Source organism: Malania oleifera, chromosome 8 (assembly GCF_029873635.1).
Source record: "Malania oleifera isolate guangnan ecotype guangnan chromosome 8, ASM2987363v1, whole genome shotgun sequence".
Lineage (NCBI taxonomy): Eukaryota > Viridiplantae > Streptophyta > Magnoliopsida > Santalales > Ximeniaceae > Malania > Malania oleifera.
The window spans coordinates 48,350,360-48,366,621 of NC_080424.1; positions in this window are offsets into that span (position 1 = coordinate 48,350,360).

A 16,262-nucleotide genomic window follows, 5' to 3' on the forward strand; every position below is an offset into this window, starting at 1 on the left:
CTCCTTGTTTGGAGTCATGTGATAAGAATATATTGAGTCAAGTATCCAATAGTCCGTTAGATTATCCAACTTCGCTGAAACTGATAGAACATCACCATCCGTTGAATCCACTTCTTAAACAACATTCACAGATTTAGAAACCCTGCAGAGAACCGAAAAATAATAGTAGTTAAATAATAAAAGAAAAGAGAGAAATAGTAAAATTTAAAAGGGAACTTATAGGGTCTCGTCAACGAACGCAGAGCACTCGTCGACGAGCATCATTCTTGAGTTCGTCGATGGGGAAATTTGTCTCGCCGATGAGAAATTACTGAGAGGGCCATTTTTAGGGCATGAATCTCGTTGTCGAGGGATAAGCGCTCGTCAACGAGACTGCTGCTTGGCCTCGTCGACGAGGTGACGTGGCTCGTCGATGAGGCCATGTGGACAACATTTTATATATAGCCCTTGTTAGCCTTAGTGGTTACACCATCATTATTTAATGTGTTTTGGTGATATTAACCTATATGTTGTTCCTAGTGTTTTCCTATCTTTGCAGATCATATTTAGTATAGGTACTCGTACATGAGTTATTGGATCAAAGGTAAAGATCGGACCGAGTAAACGTCAAGAAGGAAAGATCACATGGACACATACTCGGAATGACCTAAGCAAAACTGAATGTTTCATAATTGTTGAATTATTTGTAATAAGGGCTGTGTAAGTGGTAGGTTCAGTTTGTAACTCTTGCGTTTTGTTTCTACATGATTTCTGAGTAAGGGTTGAGCAAAGCACATGCATACTAGGAAACATAAGTTTATAGGATTGCACTAAAGTCACAAACTCAATATTCATAGTTTTCTAAGTTAAAACAAGAGTTTGTTAAATGAATTCTAAAACTCAATTATGTTTTCAAAGGGACAAGCTTTTAGCATCCTTGTTTTAAGAACATTTTTATACTTAGTCTCGATTGTGTTAAAACAAGTTTTATGTCCTAAAGGTTCAGAGAAAGTCAAGTATATTTATAAAAGGACATACTAAGCATACAAGATATCAAAATGGGTTTTCAAACGTCTATTATTAATTAAGATATCTTATATTCAAAAGGAAACTCATTTGGACAAGTTTTAATCTTCATTAGATTTAATATATTTCACATACTTTTGTCCAAGAATGTTTTGAGCCATTAAAACGCTTTTAGATAAGGAAAAAACAAAGCAATTGTCACTACCATAGTGCAGCCTTGAGTCCTGAATACCTTCGGTATTTTGGATATAAATTTTGATAAAAAAGTCCAAATGAGACCATCTCAGTGTCTCTAGAAAGTTAAGATAAAATGCCACAACTTTCATGTTGATAACTTTTTCTAGTTTAGGGACCTCGTCCATGAACACAGGGGATTCGTCGACGAGTTGTAGTGTGTTATTAGTTGACGAGCGTATGGGCTCGTCGACGAGTCCAATGGACAGAATGACACTAATGGGTAGAAAATGGCTAGTTTACTAAATAAAATATCTTTTCTTCCCCCCAACGGCTAGTTAGCGGCTCCTTTGACTCTTGGGCTATAAATACAAGCTATTAGACTTGTATTAACATGGTTTTGAAGGCTTTTGACCATTCTTAGTGAAAAATATCTTTTTACACCAAAACCTAAGCACCTAACACTTTGCATTGTTGTTCTTCATTCACAAGTGCTTATTCTCTCTTGCTCTCTAATTGTGTTTGATTCATTACATAAGAGATAGTGTGAGGTTTGCTTTGTATTTAATATTTGCTCATATGAGGAGCATCATATTATATTTCCATCATCTTCTTGTAAGGTTCTTTGTGGACCATTTGGTGAAGGTTCTTTGCGAACCGAAGAGGCTCTTGGTGAGCGGGTAGGGATTTGTTCCTGAGTTGTAAGGCTTCTCCATCGGTGAAGGAGATCGTATAGTGGAATCCTTGAGTTGGTCTCAAGGCGTGGATGTAAGCTTGGTGCTGAACCACGTAAAAATATCGGTATTGATTTTCTTTGCCTATACTCTTTATTATTTGTCTTGTGTATGATTTAAATTTCATATATTGTGATATAATTGCTTGCATCTTGCCTTGTGTTTTATTTTGTATAGAAAGTTTGTAATTCTGCAAAAGAGTCCATTCACCCTCCCCCTCTGGACTACATATTCTTGGGCTGGGATGTCTAACAAGTGGTATTAGAGCCAGACGCTTGCATTTAACGGTGTAAAATCCAGAGCATAAAGATCAAATGGAGTATTTGGTGAGTACCTCCTCCCAAGGACAATCCGTGACAAGACTGCCATTGTTCAACGATTTAAACTACCTAGCTTGGAAAAATCGAATGACCATCTTCATCCAAGCAGACAATCTCAAAATGTGGCGTGTCATCTTAGATGGAGATTACGAATTCAAAAATACCAAGGGCGAACCAAAAAAACTTGAGGAGATGTCGTACACCGAAATAAGGTTAGTTGAGCTTAACTTTCAAACCAAAAATTTTCTTTATTGTGCTTTAAGTGATAATGAATACAATCGTGTTTGTCGTTGTGATACCGGTAAAGAAATATGGAAAAAACTTGAAGTCACATATGAAGGTATTTCATAAGTTAAGAAGTCCAAAATTTACATGTTAGTCAATGAATATGAAATGTTTAAAATGGATAAGGGAGAATCCATCACATCCTTGTTCACTCAGTTCACACACATCATAAATGAATTAAAAGCACTGTAGAACTTATTCTATGGAGGATAATGTTCAAAAAGTTTTACGATCTTTACCCGAGTCATGGCATGCTAAATCTACCATCATTGAGGAGGCAAAGGATTTAACCAAAGTCACACTTGATGAGCTTATTGGATCACTTATGACTTATGAACTTAAGAAAAATACAACTTTGGATCCTCAAAAGCCTAGGAAGGATAAATGTGTTGGTCTTAAATCATCTAGTCCAAAATTCAAAGAAATGCTAGAAAATGATGAGGATAGTAAGGATGATATGGAATCACTCATAAAATACTTTAGAAAATTCCTTGAAGAAAAACAACACTTTAGGAAAGAAGAAAAAACCAAAAATAAGAAAAAAAACACATCCATGCTTAATGGCTAACGAACAAGAAGATGAAGTAAGTTCGGATGAGAAGGATTATGCACCTTCTTATGATGAAGTAATAGAAAATTGTGCTAAATTATATGAAGAATTATTTTTAGTAAAAAGAAGGAACAAAAATATGGAGAAAGAACGTGCTTTGTCAAAACATAGGGAATCCTCATTGATAGAAGAAAATAATTTTTTTAAAAAGAAGAATGAGGAGCTTGTTTTAAATTCTCAAAAAGAGCAAGTAAAGATAGAAAACTTGGAGGAAAAATTGTCAAAATACAAAGGAAAAGAACCTTGTCTTTGTTCCTCCTTGAAAGATGAAAATGCTTCCCTTAGAAAAGAAAATGAGGAGTTTAATGAAAAAGCTCAAAAAGACCATAAATTTTTTCAAGAGCAAGTTGAAAATTTGAAAAATCAAATTGAAAATATTATGAAAGAAAAGACTCTCTTGAAAAAGATAAAGGAAGATCATAGAAAAACCATTAAAGGAAAAGAAAACTCCAAAGCATTTTTGGGAGTTAAGAAAACTAATTTTTACAAAAATAATTTTAAACCACATGGTCATACCTCAACAAGCAAAAATAATACAAATAAGTCGAGACCTTCACATGAAAATAAAATTTATTTATATTGTGAAAGAAAGGGTCACATAAAATATTTTTGCCCTTATAGAGGAAATAGAGGCAAACAAAAGAAGTTAGAATGGGTATTAAAGAAAAACCCATTGGCACCCAAGGAAGAATGGGTACCCAAAGGAAACACGTGATCTTTGAATTCTTGTTTCCTTATAACCTAGGATTAGGAATTAGTTTTAGGTAGACTTTACTTTACCTAGGTCAAAAGAATATGATGACTAAGATGTACTTAAAGGATAAAATCTCAATTAATGCATTCTAAATTGTTAAATTACTTTATTGGGAATTCTTGATGATCAAGCCAATGTTGATGAATGAAAATACTAAAACCAATAAGATTTCTTGAATTGTATTCATCTTGAAAATTGGTTTATTTCCTTTTATTGACTATTATTTATTGGATGAAATAGCATGCAAAGCTTGTTAGTTAAAAATAAATTTTATTGGTGATAAATGGAAAAACCTTGTTTTTCTCATGTGAATTGTTTTGATGATATATGCTTTAGTTTGGATATCTAAAACATAACATTCTTAAAAATTGAATTTTAGTAAAAATAATCATAACAACAAGTGGTATTATAAAATGAAGCATTTATTTGTATTATATTATGTTTGAAGAATACTTTCCCATTAGTGGCAAATTAGGAGAACATGTCTCCTATTTTCTAAAGAGCATTTTCAAATAAAGCCAAATTTACATCTACATGCTTTTTGCCAAGCTGTTAGGACATATTTACTGTGCTTAAATTACAAGCATAAATATTTAGTGTTTATTTTGAAAATGTTCATTTTTGAATAATCATTGAATGATTGATTCAATATCAAGTGGTAATGAACCTTAGAAATCAGCATTCATGAGTAAGTAAGGAAGCCAATCTGGGCATTTCACATGTTATAGTTTAGCATCAACAATTGGCTTATGTGTTTAGCACATACTCACCTCACCACCATGGAATCTTATATTACGGGGGAAAATTCATTTTTAGCTAAAATGAATTGCATCTCTCTTTTTGATGATGATTAAAAGGGGAGAAGATTTTTGGTGTCCTATATGTTAGGAATAAGATGTTTGATGTTATGTGTGGGGGAGAAGAGTTTATCTTAAATGAACTATTTTATGGTATGCATGTTTAAAGATCTAATAGATATGAAAAATATAGTTAAATATTTTTACACATTATATGCGTAAAGTAAGGGGGAGTATATTTTACTACCATTCTAGAATATGCATAAATTAAGGGGGAGGTTTAAATTTCACCCTATAGGAGAACACCAACGGTTTGCCATCATAAAAAAGGGGGAGAATGTTAGCCTTAGAGGCTATGTGAGCTTAACTGCATTGTTTTGATGATAACAACTCATTAGTGGTTCTAGGTAAGCTTATCTTTGCATATCAAGCCATGATTAGTATAAATACAAATGCAAAGATTAAGTAAATTAGTAATAGGTTAGACATCATCAAAAAGGGGGAGAATGTTAGCCTTAGTGGCTACATAGTCATTATTTAATGTGTTTTGATGATATTAACCTATATATTGTTCCTAGTGTTTTCCTATCTTTATAGATTATGTTTAGTACAGGTACTCGTACATGAGTTATTGGATCAGAGGTAAAGATTGGACCAAGTAGATGTCAAGAAGGAAAGATCAATTGGACACATACTCGGAATGACCTAGGCAAAACCAGATGTTTCATAATTGTTGAATTATTTGTAATAAGGGTTGTGTGAGTGGTAGGTTTAGTTTGTAACTCTTGCATTTTGTTTCTACATGACTTCCAAGTAAGAGTTGAGCAAAGCACATGCATACTAGGAAATATGAGTTTATAGCATTGCACTAAAGTCACAAACTCAATATTCATAATTTTCTAAGTTAAAATAAGAGTTTGTCAAATGATTTCTAAAACTCAAATATGTTTTCAAAGGGACAAATTTTTAACATCCTAGTTTTAAGATCATTTTTATACTTAGTCCCGATTGTGTTAAAACAAGTTTTATGTCCTAAAAGTTCAAAAAAAGTCAAGTATATTTATAAAAGGACATACTAAGCATATAAGATATCAAAATGGGTTGTCAAACGTCTTTTATTAATTAAGATATCTTATATTCAAAATGAAACTCATTTGGACAAGTTTTAATCTTTATTAGATTTAATAAATTTCATATACTTTTGTCTGAGAATTTTTTGAGTCATTAAAACGCTTTTTGATAAGGAAAAAATAAAGCAATCGTCACTACCGTAGTGTAGCCTTGAGTCCTAAATACTTTTCGGTTTTTTGGACATAACTTTTGGTGAAAACATCCAAATGGGATGATATTAGTGTCCCTGGAAAGCTAAAACAAAATGCCACAACTTTTATGTTGATGACTTTTTCTAATTCAGGGACCTCGTCAACGAAAATAGGGGATTTGTCGACAAGTTGTAGTGTGTGATTAGTCGACGAGAGCAAGGGCTCGTCGACGAGTCCAATGGGCCGAATGATGCTAACGGGCGAAAAATGGCTAGTTTACCAAATAAAATATATTTTCTTCCCCCCAACGGCTAGTTAACGGCTCCTTTGGCTCTTGGGCTATAAATACAAGCTATTAAACTTGTATTAACATGGTTTTGAAGGCTTTTGATCATTCTTAGTGAAAAATATCTCTTTACACCAAAACCTAAGCACCTAGCCTTTGCATTGTTGTTCTTCATTCACAAGTGCTCATTCTCTCTTCCTCTTTAATTGTGTTTGATTCATTACTTGAGAGATAGTATGAGGTTTGCTTTGTATTTAATATTTGCTCATTTGAGGAGCATCATATTATATTTCCATCATCTTCTTGTAAGGTTCTTTGTGGACTATTTGGTGAAAGTTCTTTGTGAACCGAAGAGGCTCTTGGTGAGCCGGTAGGGATTTGTTCCCGAGTTTTAAGGCTTCTCCACCAGTAAAGGAGATCGTATAGTGGAATCCTTGAGTTGGTCTCAAGGCATGGATGTAGGCTTGGTGTCGAATCACGTAAAAATGCTAGTATTGATTTTCTCTGCCTATACTCTTTATTATTTGTCTTGTGTATGATTTAAATTTCATATATTGTGATATAATTGCTTGTATCTTGCCAAGTGTTTTATTTTGTAGAGAAAGTTTGTATTTCTGCAAAAGAGTCCATTCACCCCGCCTCTAGACTACATACTCCTGGGCTGGGACGTCTAACAACCCTAAAACGGAGCCTTAAAATGGAGTTTTAACAAAAGAAAATCATTTTTACAGTTTTTCTCTCTCTCTCTACACGACTCCTCTGATTTCTCTCTAGAAGTTCGGCTCCATCTCTTGCCGCTTCGACGATCAGAAGCAACCACGGTGATCCTGGGGAGATTTTCTACAACATAGGCGAGAGAAATGTTAATTTGAGAAGTTTGGGAACCATCGCAAAATCAGGGTGAGTGGATTATTTGAGTATTTCCAGTATTACCCAATTCATTTGAGGTCAGATTCCGTATTATATGAGAATATACTCGGGTTTTGTGAAATAAATTAGGATATTATTTTGTCAGGAATAGAGTGTTTTTGGGACCCTACAGACATGGGTTGGGGACTCCAGTGTTTCAGGAGCTCAGGTAAATTATAATTCAGAAAATTTACAAGTATGTAGGTTCGGAGAAATATAGTTGATTTATTGGAAATATGCATATGTGTATTATTTCAAGATTTTGGGGATAGTATGCCGTGAGCGTGAGGATAAAGTTGGAGGCGAGCCTCCCAGCCAGTTAGGTAAGGGAAATATGCTATACTAGAAAATTTAGAAATATTATTAGTAAAATTATAGTATTTGTTTATTAAGGTATAAGATATAAATTATATAGTTTTACAGATTTTAGAACATGAGTTGTATTAATTGTGTGGCTAGAGTATATATTTGCCTGATACATAATTTATATAGTTTTTTCAGAATATCATGATTTACAGTGTATATATAGATAGATATATTTACTAGACAAATATTTTATAGATATTATACAGACCAGTATTTTATAGTAATTACAGAATGCCATGCTTTCCAAAACCAAAACAATCTGATATTACAAATATTACAGCAAGATATCATAGTTATTTTTGTCAGATATTACAGTATTTTCAAATCAGATTTATAGTGTTATGGTTATTTTGGAATCATGACGAAAACAATAGGACATTTATAGAAATAGTATATACAGTATCAGAACCTGATGAATCAAGTTATGTTCAGTTCGCCGAGCACGATACTGTTGCTATTATCATATTAGAGTGCAACCACATATCTCAGATAGTATGTGGATTCCGTCAATCGTGCCTATGGAGAGATTGCAGTCTCCCCAGTATTCTGGGTTAAGGAGGCCAGTTTGACGAGGTAGTTACCAGTTTTGAGCTTAAGAGATGTTACAGTTTGTTTGGACTGAGGATTGATAGAGTACAATGGACTTACCTAGTAGGCCAACTAGGATTAAGTCCCGCCTACGGGCCGCACAACCTTGTCATGAGAGGTTAAATCATGACGTACACTTTTTCTAGGTAAAATCTTAGTTATGTATATGTAAACATATTTACAGAATATCAGCGGTATAGTATGATACTAGACGTATGAAAAGTAGAAAACTCAGATATTATAGTTATACTTTAAACTATAATAAATGTGAGTTATACCGTATATTGATTTACCAGCTTATACAGTTTCAGATATTGTCATTATAATATTTATGTAACTCAGTCGCCACACACTAGTAATAACATATTTTCTCTTACTGAGCGTTGTCTTATCCTTGTGGTTTAATATTTTTTAGGTGATCCAGCTAGGCGAGCAAATCAGGCTCGCAAATAGAGCGATCTTTTGTACTGCCCTATTTTACAGGGTAAGTGTATTTAGAGGATTATATTTCTGAGCAGATGATACTGGAGTGATGTGTAATATGTATATATGGTTTAAAAACACTGAATTCTAGTATTGTAAATATGGATGTATAACTTTATGTTTTCCGCTACATAGGGGTGTCGATTTATGTACAGGGATACCTCAGTGCCATCTGGGCCTTGAGATGTTACAGTAGGTATTACAGGGGTATCCGAGTAAATTATATCAGAAAAAAAATGTTGTAATTTTTGGGTCATTACAGTTTGGTATCAGAGCCTAGTTTGCTAAGTTCTGTAGACTCTAGAGTACAACGGAAAATAATACCAGAATATAGGAATGAAATCTTAAGAAGAGTGGAATAAGATAACAGTGAGTTAATATTATAGAATTAGGATGAGAATTTAGGGTTCTGTTTTGCGGTTTGGAGGTAGGGTTTCACAGTGGTTTCTGTGATTTTCCTGGGGTGACAATTCCAAGAAAGCCATAGTAAACTTTCATTGAATTCTATTTCCATAGGGTAAGGCCAAACCTTAAATTAGTGAAAGGAGGTAAAGGGTATTTTAGTTAGTATAGCATTGCAAGGTTTGGATTCTCAGAATAATTTGGTAATATTGCAGGATGGACGTAGAAGGTAGTAGCGCTCACGCTAGTGGCGACGACGGAGCAGGGCCTTCTGGCGCAGGAGGCGGGGATTTAGATGCTGTGTTACACAGTGTGGCTTAGTAGGTTATGGCTGAGATTTACTGGAGCTGCAGGGAGCAGGGAGGTCCATCTACAACTCAGGGGTGCACGATAGAAAAATTTATGAAGATGAACCCACTAGCATTTCCAGGAGCGGGTTATCCTGCAATTGCGAAGAACTGGATGCAAGAGATAAAGAAGATTTTGACGGTGCTTCACTACACCGATGAGTAGAGGGTACTTTATGCCACGTATAAGCTAATAGGGGAGGCCGAGAGATGGTGGACGATCACTAGATTACTAGAGGAGCAAAGATCAATCCAAGTGCTGATGACCTGGGCTTGATTCAGGGACATATTCTTTGACATATACTATCTTGCCTCGGTTAGAGAGGCTAGAGTATAGGAGTTTCTAAGCTTGTCTTAGGGATCGATGACAGTCCAGCAGTACGCAGCGAAATTCATCGAGTTGTCATGTTTTTGCCCTTATATTGTTCCAGATGAGGCTAAGAAGGCCAAGATGTTTGAGAGGAATTTGAAGCGGGGTATTTATAGACAGGTGGCAGTATTGAAGATATATGACTTCTCGGAGTTAGTAGATAGGGCCATGTTAGCAGAGGGGAGTGAGTGGGCAGGTGTGGGAGTATTGAGCCAAGGGAAGAGGGCCACATCTTCGAGTTTTTAGACCGGACCTAGTCGGGGTCCATGGAGAGGAGGCAGAGTTGGTGGGGGACAGAGACAGATGACAAGAGACAGTGGGTATTAGGGTGGACAGTATTATCTCACCTGCCCCAAATGTGGACGAAGACATCTAGGTGAGTTCTGGCTTAGGGAGAATGTCTGTTACCATTGTGGGAGGCCCGACCATATGGCTTGATCATGTCAGGGACCACCGATTTATGCACTAGTTCCCAAACTGAACCGAGGTGGTCACCAGGCACCCTGTGGAGGCCATCAGAGGAATACAATGCTGGCAAGGGTCTATGCATTGATGCCGGGAGACGCCGAGACTGCTGGAGACGAGTCATAGGTATAGTTACTATATTATCATATAAAGTTATTATTATTATTTTTTTATACAGGTGTCACCTATTCCTTTATATTGGCAAGGTATGTTAAAGTAACTGGGGTAGAGGCACAACTATTGGATGTAGAGCTATCTGTAGTCATGCCGATGGGATCTATGGTGAGGTATAGGAAGGTACTTTGGAACTTTCCAGTAAGCATTCAAGATAAAGTACTACCAGCTAATCTCGTGGTACTAGATATGTAGGGGTTTGATGTAATACTGGGTATGGATTGGCTAGCAGCTAATCACGTCAGCATAGATTGCCAAAAAAAGAAGTGATTTTTAGACCCTCAGGTGAGCAAGAATACAGATTTGTAGGTTCACGTGTGCATGCCTCACCACAGCTAGTGTTAGCTATTCAGGTAAGGAGATTGCTATAGGGTGGTTTCTAGGGGTATGTTGCCTACGTAAAGGAATTGCCAAAAGAAGAATTAAAATAGGCTAATATTTTAGTAATTAGAGAATTTCAAGATATTTTTCCGAAAGAATTGCCTCGCTTACCACAAGACCGAGAGATTGAATTTATCGTGGATCTACTATCGGGATCGGCATCGGTATCGGTATCTAAAGCACCATATCGTATGGGTCTAGTTGAATTGAAGGAATTAAAAGATCAGTTGCTGGAGTTATTGAATAAAAGATTTATCAAGCCTAGTGTGTCACCATGGGGGGCCTTAGTCCTATTCGTGAAAAAGAAAGATGGGACCATGAGGTTTTGCATAGATTATGGGGAGATAAACAAATTGATAGTCAAGAATAGATATCCTCTTCCCAGGAGGGGACCCAAGTCTACTCTAAAATTGACATGTGGTTAGGTTATCATCAGGTGAAAGTTAGAGCAGAGGATATTTCTAAAACAACATTTTGAACCAGATATAGGCATTACGAATTTTTGGTGATGCCATTTGGGTTGACTAATGCACTAGTGATTACGCGCTTAAATTGCGTAATTAGGTGCTTTAATTCATGCATTGGGAATCTTATTTTGTATTTAAATGCCTAATTACTCTAAATATTTTAACATTATGTTCTATTTATAATATTTGAGTTTTATTAAGTAATTTATGAAATTTTGGTATTTTTTCTTGTAGGGCAACTATTGGAAGCCAAAAACCAACAACACTTTTTAATCTGTGTGTAACTCTCTCATCCAACCTCTGATTTAAATGATTTAGGATGCCATATAAAGATAAGAAAATGTTCTACGGTTTTCATGTTTTGAATTTTGCAAAATAATGGATGCATCAAGATCGAAATCAGACGTGAAGTTAGCATACGCCGTTTTATGGATTATTTCAATAATTCTTCGTAATCTTAGCGTAACTTTCTCATCCGAGCTCCGATTGAGATGATTCAAAATTCTAAGAAAAGCTGAAAAAGAGCTCTACATTTTTTGTGTTTTAATATTTGAGAGTCTAAAGTGGGCTTGAAATAAGAGGGCAGATCATGTACCTTTGAAAAAAAAAAAGAAAATAAAGAAATCAAAAAATGAGATGTGACCCGGCCATGCAGCCGGGTCATCTCAGAAGGGTGAGGTGCTGGGTTTTTAGAAAGGAAAGACAAAAAATGGAAAGACAAACGAAAGGGAAGAAAAGCAAAGAAATGAAAGAAAAAAAGGAAAGGAAAGAGGAAAAGTCAAAAGGAGGAGGGTTTCCTTGGGAGAGAGGAGTGCGCAAGAAGAGAAAGGGGGAGGGGGGGGGGGGCAGCGTGCGCTGGGCTGGAGGGAGAGGCGGCACCATAGGAAAAAAAAAAGGATTTTTCTTGGTGAGACACACAAGGGAGGCTAAACCATAGAAAATTTCTTGGAAAAATTATTTTTTGGGAGCTTTCTTGTGGTTATCTTTTGGGGGTGCTGCGAAGATACACACATAGCCAGCAAAGGAGAGTTGGAAGCACGCAAAAATAATATCTTTTCAGAATCGGAAGGCGGCGAACAACGACGGTGTTCGGGGTGTTTATGATGCGCGACGGCGGTGCGGCGAGTGTTGATCTTTCCTGTATGCTCCAAATTGAAGAAAATATGGTGAAATCTGTTATGTTGGATTTAATTTTTGGAATGAACTAAATTTTTGAATTCTAGGAAAACGATGTAGCCAGTTTCGAATTATGCTTGCTCTTTGATGCTAATCTGAAGTAGTTTTCATTAATGTTTGTTTGAGTTATTCTGTGCCTAATGCTTTTAATTAACTGGCCATTAATTAAATGATTTTAGTCTTGTGATTTGCTACCGAAAGGGGGGATTATAGGATAGACTTGGATGATTCAGCGTAGGTAAATATAGAGATCGAAAGACTTGTATGAACCTACGTAGCATTAAAAATCGAGGGTCTTACTGCGTTCTTGCGTTATTAATTTGCATACTCTTATGTTAAAAAATAAACAAGAATAGGTTCTGATTGACTATCGAAAGAGGCTTTTGGAAAAATTGGCAATTTGCTAACAAACAGAGAAAACGAAGTTGAATTAGCTAAATGAGTAAAGCATAGTGAGAAACTAGGTGAAATCGGTTTCCTAGAAGTTTTCACCATCATCAATTTGACACGCGGTAACCAGTTTTAAATTCTCCTGAATAGTTTATTTAAAGTAGCTTTGTTTAAATTTTGCAGTCTAAAATTATTAATTTTTCTAAATAAAATCAAGGTTAGTAAAATTTCGGTACTTGGTAAAATTAAGACATCAATCCTTGAGGACGATACTCTACACATCATTATATTATAAAACTACGATAGTGTGCACTTGCAGTTTGCACCGGTCAAATTTTTGGCGCCATTGCCGAGGATTGAGTTTATCTTATTTTTGCCAATATCGATACAAAGTAATCTTGGTTTTAATTTAGAATTATCTTTTTATATTTTTATTTACTTATTTTCTTTATTTTATTTTATTATTATAAAACAACATTCCGAACCAGATATAGGCATTACGAATTTTTGGTGATGTCATTTGGGTTGACTAATGCACCAGCAGTATTTATGGATTTAATGAATCGGGTGTTCCATCATTATCTAAACCAGTTTGTTGTGGTTTTCATTGATGATATACTGGTCTACTTGAGAAGTTTTGAGGAGCACGAGCATCATCTGAGGCTAGTGTTGAAGACATTGAGAGAAAGAAAGCTGTACGTAAAATTCAAAAAATGTGAATTCCGGTTAAGGCAGGTTACATTCCTTGGGCATATGATCTCTGAGGACGGTATATCGGTTAACTCGAGTAAGATAGAGGTAGCGGTGAGTTGGGTAAGGCCAGGAAATGTCTAAGAGGTCAGGAGTTTTCTGAGTTTGGAAGGCTACTAGCGACGCTTCGTAAATGATTTCTCTAGATTATCAGGTCCACTAACATGACTCACAAGGAAAAATGTGAAGTGTAATTGCACTGATGATTGTGAGCAGAGCTCCTAGGAGTTAAAGTGGCGGTTGGTTTCAGCACCGGTACTGGCTATCCCATTAGGGGAGGATGGATTTGTGATATTCAGTGATGCATCTTTGAAGGGTCTTGGATGTGTGTTAATACAGCATAGAAGAGTCATTGCCTACGTATCTAGACAGCTTAAAGAATATGAGAAGAACTATCCTGTGCATGATTTAGAATTAGTTGCAGTGATTTATGTTTTAAAAATTTGGAGGCATTATCTATATGGTAGGAAATGCGAAATCTTCACATACCACAAAAGTCTGAAGTATTTCTTTACCCAGGATGAGCTGAATATGAGGCAAAGAAGGTGGCTGAAACTCATTAAAGATTATGACTGCACTATTAGTTACCACCTAGGGAAAGCGAATGTGATAGCAGATGCTTTGAGCAGGAAATCAGTGGGACCAGCAATGGCAGCCATGGAGGTTCGGCATCCGATCCTGATGGATCTGGAGAGACTTGGTGTAGAGTTGATAGAGAGTAATCTTCAAACATTTATTGTCAGCCTAGTTGTGCAACTTACACTATATGAAAAGATTAAAGCTGCTTAGAGAGATGTCGTAGAATTAGAAAATGTAATAGTCAAAGTACAGGAGGGTCATGGAGAGGAGTTCAGTATCTCTGATGACGGAACTCTGAGGTTTCACACTAGATTGTGTGTGCCTGCAAATGATGATATTAGAAGAATGATTTTAGAGGAGGCTCATAGATCTCTATACACGGTTTATCCTGGCAGTACTAAAATGTATAGGGATCTGTGAGAGTATTTCTGGTGGAGTGGCATGAAGAGGAAGATTGCCGAATTTGTGTAGTAGTGCTTGATGTGCTAGCAGGTTAAGGCTAAGCACCAGAGGCCGGCAGGGCAGTTACAACCACTTTTCATCCTTGAGTGGAAGTGGGACCACATATCCATGGATTTCGTCACTAGGTTACCACCAGTACCACATGGTCAGAATGCCGTCTTGGTAGTTGGTGATTGGCTGATGAAAACAACTCATTTTCTACCTATTAAAGATAGCTACTCTAAGAACAGATTGGCAGATATTTACATTTAGGAGATTGTATAACCCCATGGAGTGCCAGTGTCTATAGTCTCGAACCGTGATTCACTCTTTACATCACGATTTTGGAAGAGCTAGGTGAGAGGTGAGTTTTGGGGCTAGAAATAGTGCAGCAGGTGTATGATAAAGTCAAACTTATTTGAGATAGAATTAGTGCAGCACAAAGTCGGTAGAAAAGCTACGCAGATACTCGCTACCAAGAATTGGAATTTAAAGTGGGTAACCATGTGTTTCTGAAAATATCACCACTGAAGGGAGTTATGAGGTTTGGGAAGAATGGTAAGTTGAGCCCTAGGTTTATTGGCCCATTTGAGATACTTGAGAAGATTAGGCCAGTTGCCTATCGGCTAACTTTACCACCAATTTTGTTCAGAATACATGACGTAATTCATGTTTCTATATTAAGGAAATACGTCCCAGATCCTTCCCATGTCATCAGTTATGAAGAATTAGAATTCAGTGATGCTCTAGCTTATGATTAAACTTCAGTATAGATCTTAGACAGGAAAAGGACAGGAATTGTGTAGTAAGAAAATACCACTAGTAAAAGTCCTGTGAAGGAATCATGCGGTGGAGGAAGCTTCTTAGGAGCTTGAGGAAGGAATCAGACAGAAATACCCACACCTATTTAGTGGGGGTACAATAGTGAATTGTAAGTTAAATAATAACAATTTTATTTTGTTTAGTACAAATTATTTGGTTTTGGTAGAATTTTCTTTTATGAGTATATTTTTAATCTCCCAAAACTACTTATATAACCATGGTATTCCTCCACAAAAAGTGAGGGTTGGTAATAAAATAAGTAGCCTATTTTCCTTAATGGATGGTGTTTAATACAGATAGTAAATTTTCGAGGACGAAATTTTATAAGGATGGGAGAATTTAGAGACTCAAAAAATTATAATAGTTAAATAGTAAATGAAAAGAGAGAAATAGGAAAATTTAAAAGGGAACTTACAGGGCGCTCGTCGACGAGCATCCTTCTTGAGTTTGTCAATGGGGAAGTTTGTCTCATTGATGAGAAATTACCGAGAGGGCCGTTTTCAAGGCCTAAATCTTGTCGACGAGGGATAGGCGGTTGTCGACGAGACAACTGCTTGGACTCGTCGATGAGGTGACGTGGCTCGTTGATGAGGCCACATAGACAACATTTTATATATAGCCCTAAAACGGTGTTTTAATGAAAGAAAATCATTTTTATAGTTTTTTTTCTCTCTCTCTTTCTACACGTCTCCTCTGACTTCTCTCTAGAAATCCAACTCTATCTCTTCCCGGTTCGATGATCAGAAGCAACCACGGTGATCCTGGGGAGATTCTCTACAACATAGCTGGAGCAAAATGTTAATTTGAGAAGTTTGGGAACCATCCCAAAACCAGGGTGAGTGTATTATTTGAGTATTTTCAGTATTACCCAGTTCATTTGAGGTTAGATTCCGTATTATATGAGAATATACTAGGATTTTGTGAA